Source organism: Lactuca sativa, chromosome 8 (genome assembly GCF_002870075.4).
Source record: "Lactuca sativa cultivar Salinas chromosome 8, Lsat_Salinas_v11, whole genome shotgun sequence".
In the NCBI taxonomy this organism is placed as follows: domain Eukaryota; kingdom Viridiplantae; phylum Streptophyta; class Magnoliopsida; order Asterales; family Asteraceae; genus Lactuca; species Lactuca sativa.
In genome coordinates, this window is record NC_056630.2 from 154,207,036 (window position 1) to 154,222,123 (window position 15,088).

The 15,088-nt window shown below is 34.3% G+C and overlaps 1 long non-coding RNA gene across 1 annotated transcript; it reads right to left on the reverse strand.

The window, feature by feature from the left end:
* Positions 1-12,492: 12,492 nt before the first annotated feature.
* LOC111915567 (uncharacterized) lies at positions 12,493-13,567 on the reverse strand. Its single transcript, XR_002858198.3, has 2 exons — positions 12,980-13,567; positions 12,493-12,850 (listed from the first exon to the last, which is right to left on the reverse strand). It is a non-coding gene; the product is annotated as an uncharacterized LOC111915567 (long non-coding RNA).
* Positions 13,568-15,088: the final 1,521 nt, after the last annotated feature.

Consider the following 15,088-nt stretch of genomic DNA (forward strand, 5'->3'; position numbering starts at 1 on the left):
GACCCTTCAAACTTGGAACTATTCCTGTCAATTACTAAATTTTTATGAAAAAAAAATCCCATAATACATTTTTTCCAACTAACAATGTTTTAAAATCTTCATATAACCGTAATATAACAATGTACTTTTCTTTTAACAGTTTATACAAAACATATAATGTTTCTGTGATTATTGGTAACCATTTATCTGTTAATTTTTAAAAAACATGAACTTTTTTTTTTCTTATTACAACCTTTTACTATCACAACATTGTAATTTCTGTTTTTTTAATTACAACATTGTACTTTCTTTTATTTTAATCACAATTTTTTAGTATAAAACATTGTATTTTCTTTTATGGGGAGTTTTTATAATATTTTAGTAATTTGCATGAATAGTTCGTCTACCATAATATAGCAATGTACTTCCTATGTATATTGCTATATTTCTTATTAAAACAATGAACATTTATGTTTGTTTTTATTCAATTTATTTCATTTATCAAATATAACATCTTAAAATTATTTTTATTATGCATGAATTAACAATTTTAAAAATATCAACCGTAGTTTCCACGGGTTATAACCTAGTATATATATATATATATATATATATATATATATATATATATATATATATATATATATATATATATATATATATATATATATTGTCACACCCCAAAACCGAGAACGGCGGAAACGTTCTGGGGCGAAGGACGTCATGTAAAGTATCACAACAATGCAAAGTAGTAAACAAACAACAACATCATCCATTGCATTAATAGTATAATTTTAAATACAAGCATGTTCTTTCATAATATAAAACAACATAATGAATACTCAAAATGAAAGACGAGTCTTGTCTGCTCCGTCTTCACAAAACCTAGTCGTCATACCTGTCTATTTGTGACCTGAGAATACAAGTTATTTTGAAAGCGTAGATCAACATTTAAGCTGGTGAATTCATAAGTATTTGAGTGTCACGGCGTGGAAACTCGCCGAACAGTACAACCGTAGACATCCGTCGACGTGCATTTTCCCACTATAGCTATCAGCCGGGTGTGGAATGGTAAGTCCCATATAGTAAGTATAAATATATATTCATGTAGTATGAATAGTATCTCTTCCTATAGTATTCATTAGTATCTAGTATTCTCTAATATAGTATGCTCTGTCTAGTACTCTCTGTTATAGTATTCTCTGCCTAGTATTCTCTGTTATAGTATTCTCTGTTATAGTATTCTCTATTATAGTATTCTCTGTTATAGTATTTTTGTTATAGTATTCTCTTCATATAGTATGTAATGTATTAGTATAGACTCATGAATGAATTGACTCTTGTGTGATTCCTTGTACTTGGAATAGTAGGTAGTATCTCCTAACTATACATATTATAGTTACTAGTAATGTACGTGTATAACCGAAGTAGGCCTTTGCTACCCAAAGGTACTGAACTGACTGATGGAACTTTTATGTCTATATATGTATACATGATATATATAACTAATATTTAGACGACATTCAGACGATTAACCGATGCCCTAAGGCCACATCCAACGAGGAAAAGGAAATAAAGCGAGCTAGCCGTCCTAAGTCCTTTAAACATTACTTATATAACTATACATATATGGGCATGCTTTTGACAATATAAAAGTATAAAAGAAGTTTTGTAAAACCTTTGAAAAGTTTAATAACTAAGAAATGATAACTTGATGTCAGTTTATAAAACGATTTGAAAGTAGTTTGTTTGATAAGACAGTTTTAAGTATAAGAAAACCTTTGTTTGGAACACAATTGTAGCAGAGTTTGAAAGGAAACATACAATATGTAAGACAGCTTGATAAAGAGTTTTAACATGTAAAAACGTTTTAGTAAGTCATTTGGAAGTAGTATACTGAGTAAACAGCTAAAAGTGTAGTAAATTCATTTGTATGCTAGTTATTAATCACATGTGATTGATGTACTAACTAGCATGATTCTACTTGTATCCCCCCCATAAAAGCATTTATAAACATTTAAAAACATTTAAAAGGGTTAGTTAAGGGGGTATGAACTCACCTGTAGTGAGTGGATCGGATGGAAGTGTCGGACAAGTGCTTGGTGTCAAGTGAACACTTAAACACACACAATGATCCTAATAACATATAAAGACATATGTATGTATACAATTAGTGATTATAACACTAATCAGACAAGTATAAACATCCTAATGCGTGGAAAACACTTTAGTCAAAGTGCTAGGAGGCCATTGGGTTGCAACAAAAGATTGCAAGGCATTGTAAGTGAATTTATGGTCAATGGACCATACTTAATGGAGTTTACAGCCTAGGGGAGTTTACTCCTGGACGTAAACTCTCTAATGGGTCTCCATTTGAGGCTTAAAGGCAAGATGTCTTAAGTGGTTAAGTGTTTCAAGGCTAAACAAGAGGCTAGGTGAGTTTAAGGTCCAAGAACGACCTTAACTTGTGTTTACGGCCTGGGGACCACTTCCCCATGAGTTTACGGTCGTAAACTCATGGTGAGAAGTACCATTTCGTTGCTTGAAGTCCCTAGTTCAATGGGGTATGGTTCTAGACTAAGTTCCAAGGCTTGGTAAGGGACTAGGGTGCAATTTGCCCCACTTATAGGGGTTTACGGCCCAAGAACATGTCTTGGCCGTAAACTCCTTTGATCTTGAGTTTCTTTGGGATTTCTAAGCTCTAAACATGTTAAACCTAGTGTACAATGAGTTAGAAAAAGAGTAATTACAATCTAGGAGCTTGAATGGTCGGTTTTGGCCAAGAACACTAGTGTGTGTTCTTGGTGTTTTTGGTGAAACTTGAAGATCTACACAAATGGAATGATTTCACGGATGAAATCATGTAAGATCACTAGTTCATGTAAGATATCAACTAGTTAGGGCAAGAAACTTACGAGTTTTGAAGATTGGGGACGAAGATCGGGATGATACTTGAGAGGATTTCAGCCAAGGGGAGGAAAGGAATGAACAAAATGACCAAGACTTCATCATATAGGAGGAGTTTACAGCCCACATGGAGTTTACGGCCGTAAACTCCCTTGTGGTGGCCGTGAACTCCTTGTCAAGGGGTTTCAGACTTGTTCTTTGAGATATAGCTTTAGCAGATGAACCCCGACACTTATCCCTTAAGTGTACAAGGCTCAGAACGCTCAATCAAACTCCAATTTGTGCTAAATGATAGCAGGAATGATTTTGACTTTCAATGAAGTATTTGACTGTACAAGATAGAAAATTTCGGTTTGTCACACACACACACAAACACACACACACACACACACACATATATATATATATATATATATATATATATATATATATATATATATATATATATATATATATATGTAAGTTATGTTAAAATGAATGTAAAAATCATTAATATATTTTTATATTAAATTTAAATATATAACTCATTCTACTAAGTTATGGATTTTATTGGGATAAATAACATGTTCGACTTTAGAACTTAAGAATCGTTATTTGCGACATATTATATTGTTTTAATCACGTAAATTTTAAATATTATAGTAATGGTTGGTTCCACATTGGTTGAAACCTGGAAAATATTATCAAAATAGTCGTTCTGCTATCTAAATTTCGTCACGTCGAACAATAAAATTTGTTAAGATGTTAAGTGTTACGGACCTCAAAAACTAAAAGACTTTGATGAAATATTATTCCTAAACAAGAAAATTATATGTATTCAAAAACCTTATAACGGAAAGTTAAGGATTAGGATGCCTAGACATATTGTTAGAATTCATCCTTCCCACGGGGTATTCTAAGTGAACTACGTTCGTTTCTAAAAGCATTATGAGTTAGGATCATTTCCTAAGCTGCATGGGCTACGTTTGTAACAATGCTAAGACCGTACATCTTAGCAGAACGTCCTATGTGTCATAACCGTTAATTCATATGGAATGAGGAACGTGAAGTATAAGTTCAGGATCACATACTTATATGGGTTGACATCCTGCCACCGGTTGCTAGCTACAACCATCGGCTAACGAGTCGAGTTTGGGCGTTGGCGTTCCCTTCACTAATTTTTTTTATCACGTCATCAAATACGTGGTATGAGCTTTCAATACAAATTTCCAGTGTTGGTGCAGAGGTGTTCGTCACAGTTCGGTTATGACCTCATTTTAGACCCTGAATGTATTGTTGTTACCTTATATGAATGAAATAGGATAGTATATGGAGATTTTATACTAGTTGAAAGAGACTGTATGTAGTGGGATAGCTTGTGACTCAATACAACAAGTGTCAATACCAGAAATTAAGTTGATAACACTTAATTAATATCACGACACGATTGATTAAAGATTAATAACTTACAATTAATAAGTTATTTATATGAACCCTTGTTCTTGTATGAAAATACAATATGTATGTGGGAGGAGTTTGCCCCACTGGTTAAGTGTCAGTTCCCGAATTAAATAAGATAATACTTAAATAATACTACGACACGAATTCGCAAAGTTTATAAATTCAAAATTAATGAGTTTTACATATAAACTATATGAATGATTGTACAAGGTTTCAAGAGTAAATTTGTATATTTAACGTATTCACAAAGAGTGATATGGCTTTCTTTTATATAAATTGGTATTCAAAATCTTTATATAAAAAGCATTTTTGTTGGTCATGAGAACTATAAAGATTTGTTATAAATTTGATTTACATTTATATTTAACAAATGGTTATATTTGGAATTGACCAAACGATATTTTTTTAATGATTCTAAATACACTTTTAAAACTCGTTTATCTTTATACTTTTAATAAAAAGATACACATTTACAAAAGCTGGTCAACTAGAGAACTTTTACAAAACACTATTGGTTATAAAAATACTTTATGTCAAAACCTGTAGAGCTCACCAATAATTTTGTTGACGTATTTTAAATGCATGTATTCTAAGGTTATTTAGCAAGTCGGAAATGTTCGCTCAGAAGACTTTCTATTAATTATACTATACAATTTTAAACACCAAATTATTAGGCGTGTGTCACGATTTAGAAATATTCATTATGAATGTAATTTCTATTTCGGTAATAATAGAAGATTATATTTGTACTATTCAATGTCTGTTCAATAACCGTGATCACTGAGGGTGTGACAGATTGGTATCAGAGCTATTGGCTATAGTGAACTTGTATTTCCTTAGAAAAGCGCAACTATAGCCTAGAGCTTACTATCTTAGGTTTAATATATTCCTTAACCCACAAATATATAGTTATATAAAATCAAACCCTCGAATGCCAATACAATGCAAGGTTTTAGGTCAAACACCTTAACTAAGTTGGTTGTACGTGGGCCGAACCACAACTAGACGTAGACTGATCACCTATGTTTAATTATGGTTGAACCGATGCACAATCAAGCTTGGATTCGGTTATTGGTAGACTAAAATGCTTGGGATCCAGAATATTTAAAGGAAATCACAATTTGAAACACTTAAGAACTCTCGAAAATTCCAGTGAGCACTTACGAATACTTAGCGAATATTCACCTCAAATACCCATGAAACTATAATTATCATAAACATAAATCATGTCCGAAGTTTATCTCAGAATGCTAATTTATCGGCTATGATATACTACAAATACTTCTGTTAGACATCTAATGAGTACCTTGTAAAATTATGCACCTTCGCCAATCATTTCGAATTCGGCTTAGGTGTTCAATTAGTGCATTTTGTTTAGTTGTGAATCGTCCGACTTATGTTTGAACCATCCAAGTTTAAAAGGAGGTCACCTACACTTTTAAGAACATAAATTTTATCGAGAAGAACTATTATGTGTAAATCATAGGCATCGACTCTGCTTATGCCACGACTTGAGAAGCACCATAAGTGATGCTCATAGGAGCATTCTAGCAAGAGATAAAATGCAGAAATTAGAACAAACCTTGGTGGAAGAAAAGCTTGTTATGAAAATGGTGAAAATGGGCATTTTGAGATAAACTACCCAAGATTGAAGAACCACGAGGTGACAGTTCGAGTCAGAGAAATCGTGATCAGAACAAGGAATGAAATCCAATAAACATCAGTAGTAACTGGTGTGTTTCTTATTTAACACTCGTATGCTAAAGTAGTTTTAATTAAGATATGCAAAGAAATGCTTGTGAGCCCTAAACTTAAACCTATTCTGAGTCATAAACCCATTAGTTTGGAGAAAACATGTACAGTAGAGATAACAAAGGAACTGTCGATAATCTACTCACAAAATTTTAATAAACTTCATCCTAACACCTACCAAATAATGTTTGTCATGTCAATATTGTGCGTATGTCACAGAAAGTTTGATATTGTTTTCTATATGACACAATTTTGTTTGCGTTACGTCAAGCAGTTATACGACCCCCTTTAAATGATAAAGTAACCATGAACGATCGATCTTTACTCATAGACTTCATACCAATTCCGAGCGGAAGCTTTGCCATTATCATAAGTATTAATCGACTACCTCCGCATTTGTCATACCCCCAAACCGGAACGGCGGAAACGTTCAGGGGCGGATGACTTCATGTGGTAACGTAACAAATGAATACATAGTAAAGAAAGCAATACAACCATCATATATATAATTGAAAGTTTACATTGTTAAAAGGTACATGTTTAAAAACCAATTACAATATGATGCTAAAATATGAATTTAAACTGGCGCCACAGCGTTCCTTCTTCAAAAGCTGTTTGTTACTTGTAATTACTGAATCCCTGGGACATACAAGTAGTTTTGAAAGAGTAGATCAGCATTTAAGCTGGTGAGTTTCATAAGTATTAAATGACAATGTTTGTATGAAATGAAATGTTTTGTTTGTTTTATTTGTTTGTTCCTAGAAAATCCCATATTTTCTACTAGCATAAATGTAGCCTTCTATTAAAACCATTGTTTGTTTCTAGAAAAATGTATGTACGTATAAAATTTCCAATACGTCTGAAAAACCCCGTAAATCAATGTGTTTTTAATACTCCATGTGAGTTTTATAACCATGCTATTGACTAGAAATGCATATACACAACGTTCTTCAGGCGTTGGAATGTTCTGACGTTTGTCACCCCAAAGGGTGTACTGTAGCTAACAGTAAGGGTGCGGGGTTGTCAAGCCCGTATAGATCTATACACAAACACCATGCTCCCTTCCAAGGGATTCTGGTATATAATACAGGACTTGAAATGTGTACTCGAACGTACGTGAAGTTAATGTCTCACAAAACTTAGTATAAAACGGATTTACTTGTGAAAATGTTCGTTTGTTCTTGTAGGTGAAAGTAAACTTCTTGAAATAGTGTTTCTAGGATGTAACAGTTCGTGATGTTCTCGTAAAACTATACCTAGTATAGTTTTCTAAAAGTGTGTCTCGTTTGTTTAGAAATGCCTAGAAAAATGAATCACTTGTTATGAAAGTATAAATTTTTATAGTGTCTAAGATGGACACATATACATGCAGTCTAAGCAGAGTGTTTGATTTATACATATACAACAACATTTTTCATTTCAAAAGATATGATGTTATCGTCATATATTTTGCGTACGAAAGTTTCCCTATAATAGTTATAAATCACATATGATTCCGTTGATAAAAAGTGTATAATGAAACTTTATATAACACACGATACTAATCGTGTGCTTTACTTGTATTTCCCCCCTTGAAAGCATATAAAAGCATTTATAAAACATTTAAAAGTGTGGATTATAAGGGTATGAACTCACTTGAAAGATCGAAAAGGCGAGATGAAAACCGAGCAGCACTTCGACTCGAGAAAGCAGATTTTCTCGGGATTCCCGGGAATCTCGGGAGCACAAACGACCTTCGGGACTTGAGCAAGGAAACCGGGGCTTCCGGATAGTTCGTGCACAGAAAACGAGGCAAAAACACATGAAAGATGAGAGGAAATGGCTCTTCTCCTCGGAACCCTTGCATCCCTTTTATAGGGGGTGGGAACCACCTCTGTACGCGGGGCGTACTCGAGTACGCTGGGTGTACTCGTGCGTCACGCATGAGCGTATCCTCGACTGCTTCGGACTCCGGATAGGACTGGACATACACTCGCATAGGGCGCGACGTGGACGATCCGAGGCCTAGGCCTTGAGTACGTTGGGCGTATGCATGTACGGTGGGCGTACTCGTGTGCGACGCAGCCTTCGGATAATACCGAAATTTCTATTAAAAATTATATTTTTAATATTTAATAAACTTCAAAAATTCATATCTTCTTCATACGAACTCTGTTTTCGACGTTCTTTATATCCATGCGTAGGTGAGCCTATGCTCTACAACTTTCGTTTAGATTCCGTCGGCAAATTTTGAAATTATTTTTATTATTTATTTTTAAAAGGTCGTAGTAAGAAAATTTCGTTAGAAATTCATAACTTCTTTATCTGACGTCTGTTTTTGCCAGACTTTTTACCGTTGTAATACCATTGTCGAGACCTTCGATTCTCGTTTAGGTCATTCCGGCCAAAAGTCACTTGATCTCCGATTCGAGTTTTTAGCTGTCTGTCGCTAAGCCGAACATGGAAAAATCATAACTTCATTATACGAAGTCAGATTTGGGCGTTCTTTTTACATATGATCACGGTTTAATGACATCAAACATAGTAGGTAACTATTTAGAGACTTTTTGGACTTTTTATTTTCGAAGTTAATTTCATTATATCAAAAGTGGTTACAATACTTGACTTTTTAGGTCATTACATAGAGTTGAAATATCGGGTTGTCACACCATTGTGTCTAAATTTGTACTACAAGGAAAACGTATGACTAAGCCTACTCCACCAGAAAACCATGGTCATTTATGATGATAAGTCGGAGAAAAACCTAAAGTTTCCTTCCTACCCTAAAAATCGAACGATGAACTGTTGTGAACTTCTTAGCTTACCGTTATTCAAGGAACCTTGTGAAGGATGTAATCAAATGCGAAGGATTTGATCAAATGTGGAAGTTTAAGTGAAGAATTCTTCCCAAGAAATGAACGTTGGAATTTTAACAACAAAATAATTTATGTTGTTTACTACAAATGATTAGATTTGGAACTTCTCCAATGTAGCCTAATCGCCAACTGTATAGACACCAAAGGAAGCAAAGTCCAACTGGGAAGACAAGCAAGAGATATATTCCAGATGTTGGAACAACTATGGTATAATGCACCAATCCTACTTTCTGAAAGAACTTAGAATTTGTTCGTCTACGACGACACGTACATAAAGGATTGAGGTGGACATAGATGAATTGAGGCAAGGTTTTTACCCATGCTTTTGGTTGGATGACATAAATGAGAAATTTGTTGATATCATGAAGTGTGAGATTCGTTAACATTGTAATGATATTTACACAATAGAAAATGTCTCGAGCCGAAAAGAAGGTACCAAACCCCGTTGGGTACGAATATTAACTATGAATATCCATTCACAACCTACAACTCAAATCCGAGAAGTTTAAATTGAGACTCTAAGAATGAAAAGCTTCACGAGTAAAGCACTATGAAGACCGGATAAACAAGTCAAGTTCAAGGATGACGGGACGTGATACTTTATGAACATACATAAAAGTAGAGATTACCAATTGAGTGGACAAATAACAAACTTATACCAAATGTAGAGTGTCAGAAACACTCAGGACTCATGTAATGATAAAGAAATACCTAAGTAAAAGTGGGAACCAGTGTCAGTGGACTTTATACCAAAGATACCCAAAGAAACATAGTGGTCGTGATTTTATTAAGGCATTGGTCCATAAATTGACCAAGTATGCCCACCTTCCACTAATCTACGAACCATGTGAAATGGAAAAATGACCATAACAGGACAAAGAAATCATCAGACTGCACGAGATACCGATCCTTATATTTATATCATGTTATCCTGAGAACCAAACGATACGCAAGACGCTTTTTCATATGCCACATCTCAAGGAGTGTCGATCCGATGATAAACTGTGATACCTTTCAACGAAGTGTACTAGGAAACCGCACTAATGTTTCATGTTTGTGAAAGTGCACACCTTTAAATTATATATAAACTCGACAACCTATATAATATTTGATTCAATCTTGTTCCATATTCTCTATTTTAGTTGTGACATGAGGTAAAGCCATGTATAAAACCAGTTATCTAACCTAGAGCTACGCGGCTTAAATCGACTTTAGAAAGATCATGTATGGATCAAATGAAATTAAAATGCCACCAACTATTCTATAATATTTTATCTACAAGTTGAATTTCGGGACAAAATTCCATTCAACGGGTGGATAATGTAAAATTGGTAAAAATAGGTTAGAGTTCGACGGTCAAACCACCGCGAACCGTTAGGTATCAATGACCAATTGTGTTTAAATTTATGTTTATAACGTATATTAAATATATTATATTTATAATTTCTTTTAGAACACCCCAAACTGCTTAAACCGCCTATCGTAGAAGACTGAATCAAAAATCAATAAAAAGTAAATCTATTTGTGGTGTTAAAAATAAAATTTTTGCATTAAGTATATTTGACAGTTATGGATAATAAATTTGAATAGATTATGTTCTCCTGAATTTGTGGATTTAAAAAACGCCCAAAATGGAGGTCGTATAAGAAAGTTACCCTCTTTAAAATTACAAAAATAAGTATTTATCTGATTTTTCCGAAACAAACCGCGCACTATTTCGTTTGGGATAGCTACGAGTCTCGTAAAATGTTTTTGAACACGTTTTTGAATTCAGACTACGGTTTTATTACTTTGTTATATTTTTAAAATATTTTCAACTTCGATCAAAATTAGATTCGTAAAACCGGTCGAATCCGATCCTATTAATCGCGAAACTTTAAAAATTAATTGACGGAGTCTAGTATGTCGGAATTGAAATATGTCTGCCTACTTTCCACTAATCTATGAACCATGTGAAATGGAAAAACTGACTAGAACAAGACAAAGAAATCGTCAGGACGATAATATGCTCTGAACCTGTATGACAGACTTTGGATATTACATGCGATACTCATTTTCGTTTATTGGGTTTTTCCTTCAACGATAGTTATTACGCCATCGTCAAGGTCATACCATTTGCAGCCTTATATAGGTGAGGGTATCAATAATTGATGTCTTAGACAATGATTGGAGTTACGAAACTAAACAAACAACATGCACGTGATATACTGCATTTTGATCCAAGATTCAGTCAAGAGATTATATAAAAGATTGTGTGAATCGGATAAAGATTTCAGATTGCACACGAACGACAAGAGAGTTATGTGAACAAAATATGTCAGCCTCTCGACTTACAAGTCAAAGACTATGTAGATTTAAACACCTTCTGTTTTAGATGAATGATTCGGTTTAGAGAACGAGTCAAGTTAAACCACAACCAAAGGACCTTCGAGATTCTTAGATAGAATTTGGTCCTCATATTTATATCATGTTATCTTGAGAACCAAATGATATGCAAGAAGCTTTTTCATACGCCACATCTCAAGGAGTGTCAATCCGATGATCAACTATGATACCTTTCAACGAAGTGTACTAGGAAACCGCACTAATGTTTCATGTTTGTGAAAGTGCACACTATTAAATTATATATAAACTCGAACGTATATAATATTTGATTCGATCTTGTTCCATATTCTCTATTTTAGTTGTGACTTGTGGTAAAGTCATGTATTAGACCAATTATCTAACCTAGAGCTACGCAACTTAAATCAACTTTAGAAAGATCATGTACGGATCAAACGCAATTAAAATGCCACCAACTGTTCTATAATATTTTTTCTACAAGTTGAATTTCGGGACAAAATTTCATTCAATGGGGGGATAATGTAAAATTGGTAAAAATCGGTAACAGTTTGGCAGTCAAACCACCGCGAACCATTAGGTATTAATGACCAATTGTGTTTAAATTTATGTTTATAACCTATATTAAATATATTATATTTATAATTTCTTTTAGAACATCCAAAACTGCTTAAATCGCCTATCATTGAAGACTGAATCAAAAATCAACAAAAAGTAAATCTATTTGTGGCGTTAAAAATAAAATTTTGCATTAAGTATATTTGAGAGTTACGGATAATAAATATGAATAGATTATGTTCTCTTGAATTTGTGGATTTAAAGAACGCCCAAAGAGGAGGTAGTATAAGAAAGTTACGCCTCTTTAAAATTATAAAAATCAATATTTATCTGATTTTTCCGAAACAAACCGCACACTATTTCGTTTGGGATAGCTACAAGTCTTGTAAACTGTTTTTGAACACGTTTTTGAATTCAGACTACGGTTTATTGATTTTTTACATTTTTATAATATTTTCAGCTTCGACCAAAATAAGATTCGTAAAACCGGTCGAATCTGATCCTATTAATTGCGAAACTTTAAAATTAATTGACGGTGTCTAGTATATCGGAATTGAAATATGTCTGCATTTTTAGAATCACAATGACCAAGACAATCGACAGACATTTTAAGAAAAATTTCACGAAACGATTTAATGGCACGCAAATCGAGAATTAGAGATTTCGTCACAAAATAAATAAATAAAAATACAATGCATTTGAGTTTACAACAGATATTTTATGAATCTGATTTTGTACCACCTAAAATCAAGTACAATCTACTAAATCTTGGGAAAAATCAGATTTTATATCATTTTCAATAATTTGGTACACCATGAGTATACGTCTCCCTCAACCTTGAGCCCTCCTTGTCGTTCCTCTTGATCGTCGTCCACATAAGGAAGAAGACCGGTGACTGTCGCCGGCCAAGACAGTCCCATCCTTCCCCTTTTCCTGTTGAACCTCATCAGCCAAAAACACCCCTTTCCCTCATCTGTTTTCCTATTTCCCTTGTTAAACAGCAACAACCCTATCGAATCCTGTGAAAAAGCAAACCCAAACATCCATCTTGTTCCTCCTTTGAATTTTGTTAAACATCAAACAAACACCCACCTAAAACCACTGATTATATCTATTGATTTCTGTCAAAACAAAACAAAAAGTCATACCTGTTGATCCCGTTCATTTCCTGTTGAAGAATCATCACCTAAATGCCCTGCTCCTTCTTTGTGTTCTACTGCTGAAGACGAGAATGGAAATCACGAGGACTCCCTGGAGATCAGTTGTACCTCCCCACCACTATTCACCGATCCAACTTGCCACTGCCTTCAATCGACCTCGTTTCTCAACCGCCGATCGCCCCATCGCTGCCCCCACCGAGACCGCAGCAGCTTCGCTGCTTCTCCGTCACTTCGGCTTTGTCAAACCCCTGAGACAATCGCACACGTCGCCAATCCATTCGTCTCCTTCGCACCTAGCAGACGACCGAGGAGAGCGCATCCGCTGCTTCTCCCTTCGTTCTTCAGTCTAGTCGAACCCCGGAGATGAACCTTCTCGCGGTCGAGCAACGAAGTCGTGCCTGCGAGCCTTCGTGTTTTCCCCTCTCACTGTATTCGTCCATTTCTTTCGTTCCCGTTCCTTGTCCATCGTCCGTTTGAACACGACGCCTGTTGGAGCCTTTTTGATCGACTGTATAGAGACTTCAATCAGAAATCGGGTTTCGATTTTGACCCAGTCAAAAGTCAAGGGTAACTCAAACCTACATTTAAATTAAACAGAATTGCCCCTCCACCAGAAAGCCCTAACAAAATAAGTCCTGGTGCTCCAAATCAGATTCAAAACCATATGTTTAACCCCTGTCTTGAGAATAATTAGCAATATCAGTCCCTGAAGTATGATTTTGGCAAAATCAAACCCTAGAGTCTATTTATTTTAACAAAGACCGCTACATACTTAACAATTAATACTAAAACCACCCTTTGCTTTATTAGGAAATATAAATATACTTGGCGGTTCGTTTTAAGAGAAAGGAACATCACGTAACAACTTTCACGACAAGTTTCACACCTAGAGCCTCGTTCACGCTACGAAAGTGAGTTTCTAGGGCCCCTCTTTTACTGTTTTAATATTTGGGGGAGAATATATGTGTGTCTACTAAAGTTTTGATGATTTTCATGTTTTATACACAAAATAGCATCATCCTTTATTATACGTCAAAAACTTATTAAATAGCAATCTAAAGTGCTATAAATCATTAATAAACTATACAAATTAAAGTATATTGCTAAAAGTTAATATGTTTTTGGTTTGTCGTGATTATTAATATGTACATTATGATATTATGTAATCAAAAATATTATTCCACATATTTATCGCGTAGAAGGAAAATTACACTGTCACATTTGATGGAAAGATCAAGACTATGTAAATATATAGTTAATAGTTTAAATTATTGAAAATGAATGTAAAATTTATTAATATATTTTTATATTAAACAAAAATATATAACTCATTCTACTAAGTTATGGATTTTATTGCGATAAATAACATTATCAACTTCAGAACTTAAGAGTCGTTATTTGTGACATATTATATTGTTTTAATCACGTAAATTATAATATTATGGTAATTGTTGGTTTCACATTGGTTGAAATCTGGAAAATATTATCAAAACATCCGTTATGATGTCCAAATTTCGTCACGTTGAACATTAAAATTTGTTAAGATGTTAAGTCTGACGAACCTCAAAAACTAAAAACTTCGATCAAATATTACTCCTATACAACAAAATTATAAGTATTCAAAAACCTTATAACGGGAAGTTTTTGATTAGGATGCCTAGACATGTTGTTAGAATTCAACCTACCCACGGGGTATTCTATGGGAATTACGTTCGTTTCTGAAATCTTTATGAGTTAGGATCATTTCCTGAAGTGCGTGGGCTACGTTTGTAACAATTCTTAGACTGTACATCTTTCAGGAAAGTCCTCTATGTCATAAGCGTTAATTTGTATGGAACGAGGAATGTCGAGTATAAGTTCAGGATCACATACTTAAATAGGTTGACATCCTGCCACCGGGTGCTAGCTACAACCATCGGCCGACGAGTCGAATTTGGGCGTTCGCGTTGCCTCCACTAATTTTTTTATCATGTCATCAAATATGTGGTATGGGCTTTCAACACAACTTTCCAGTGTTGTTGCAGAGGTGTTCGTCACAGTTTAGTTATGACCTCATTTAAGACCCAAGATGTACTACTGTTACCATATAGGATGGAA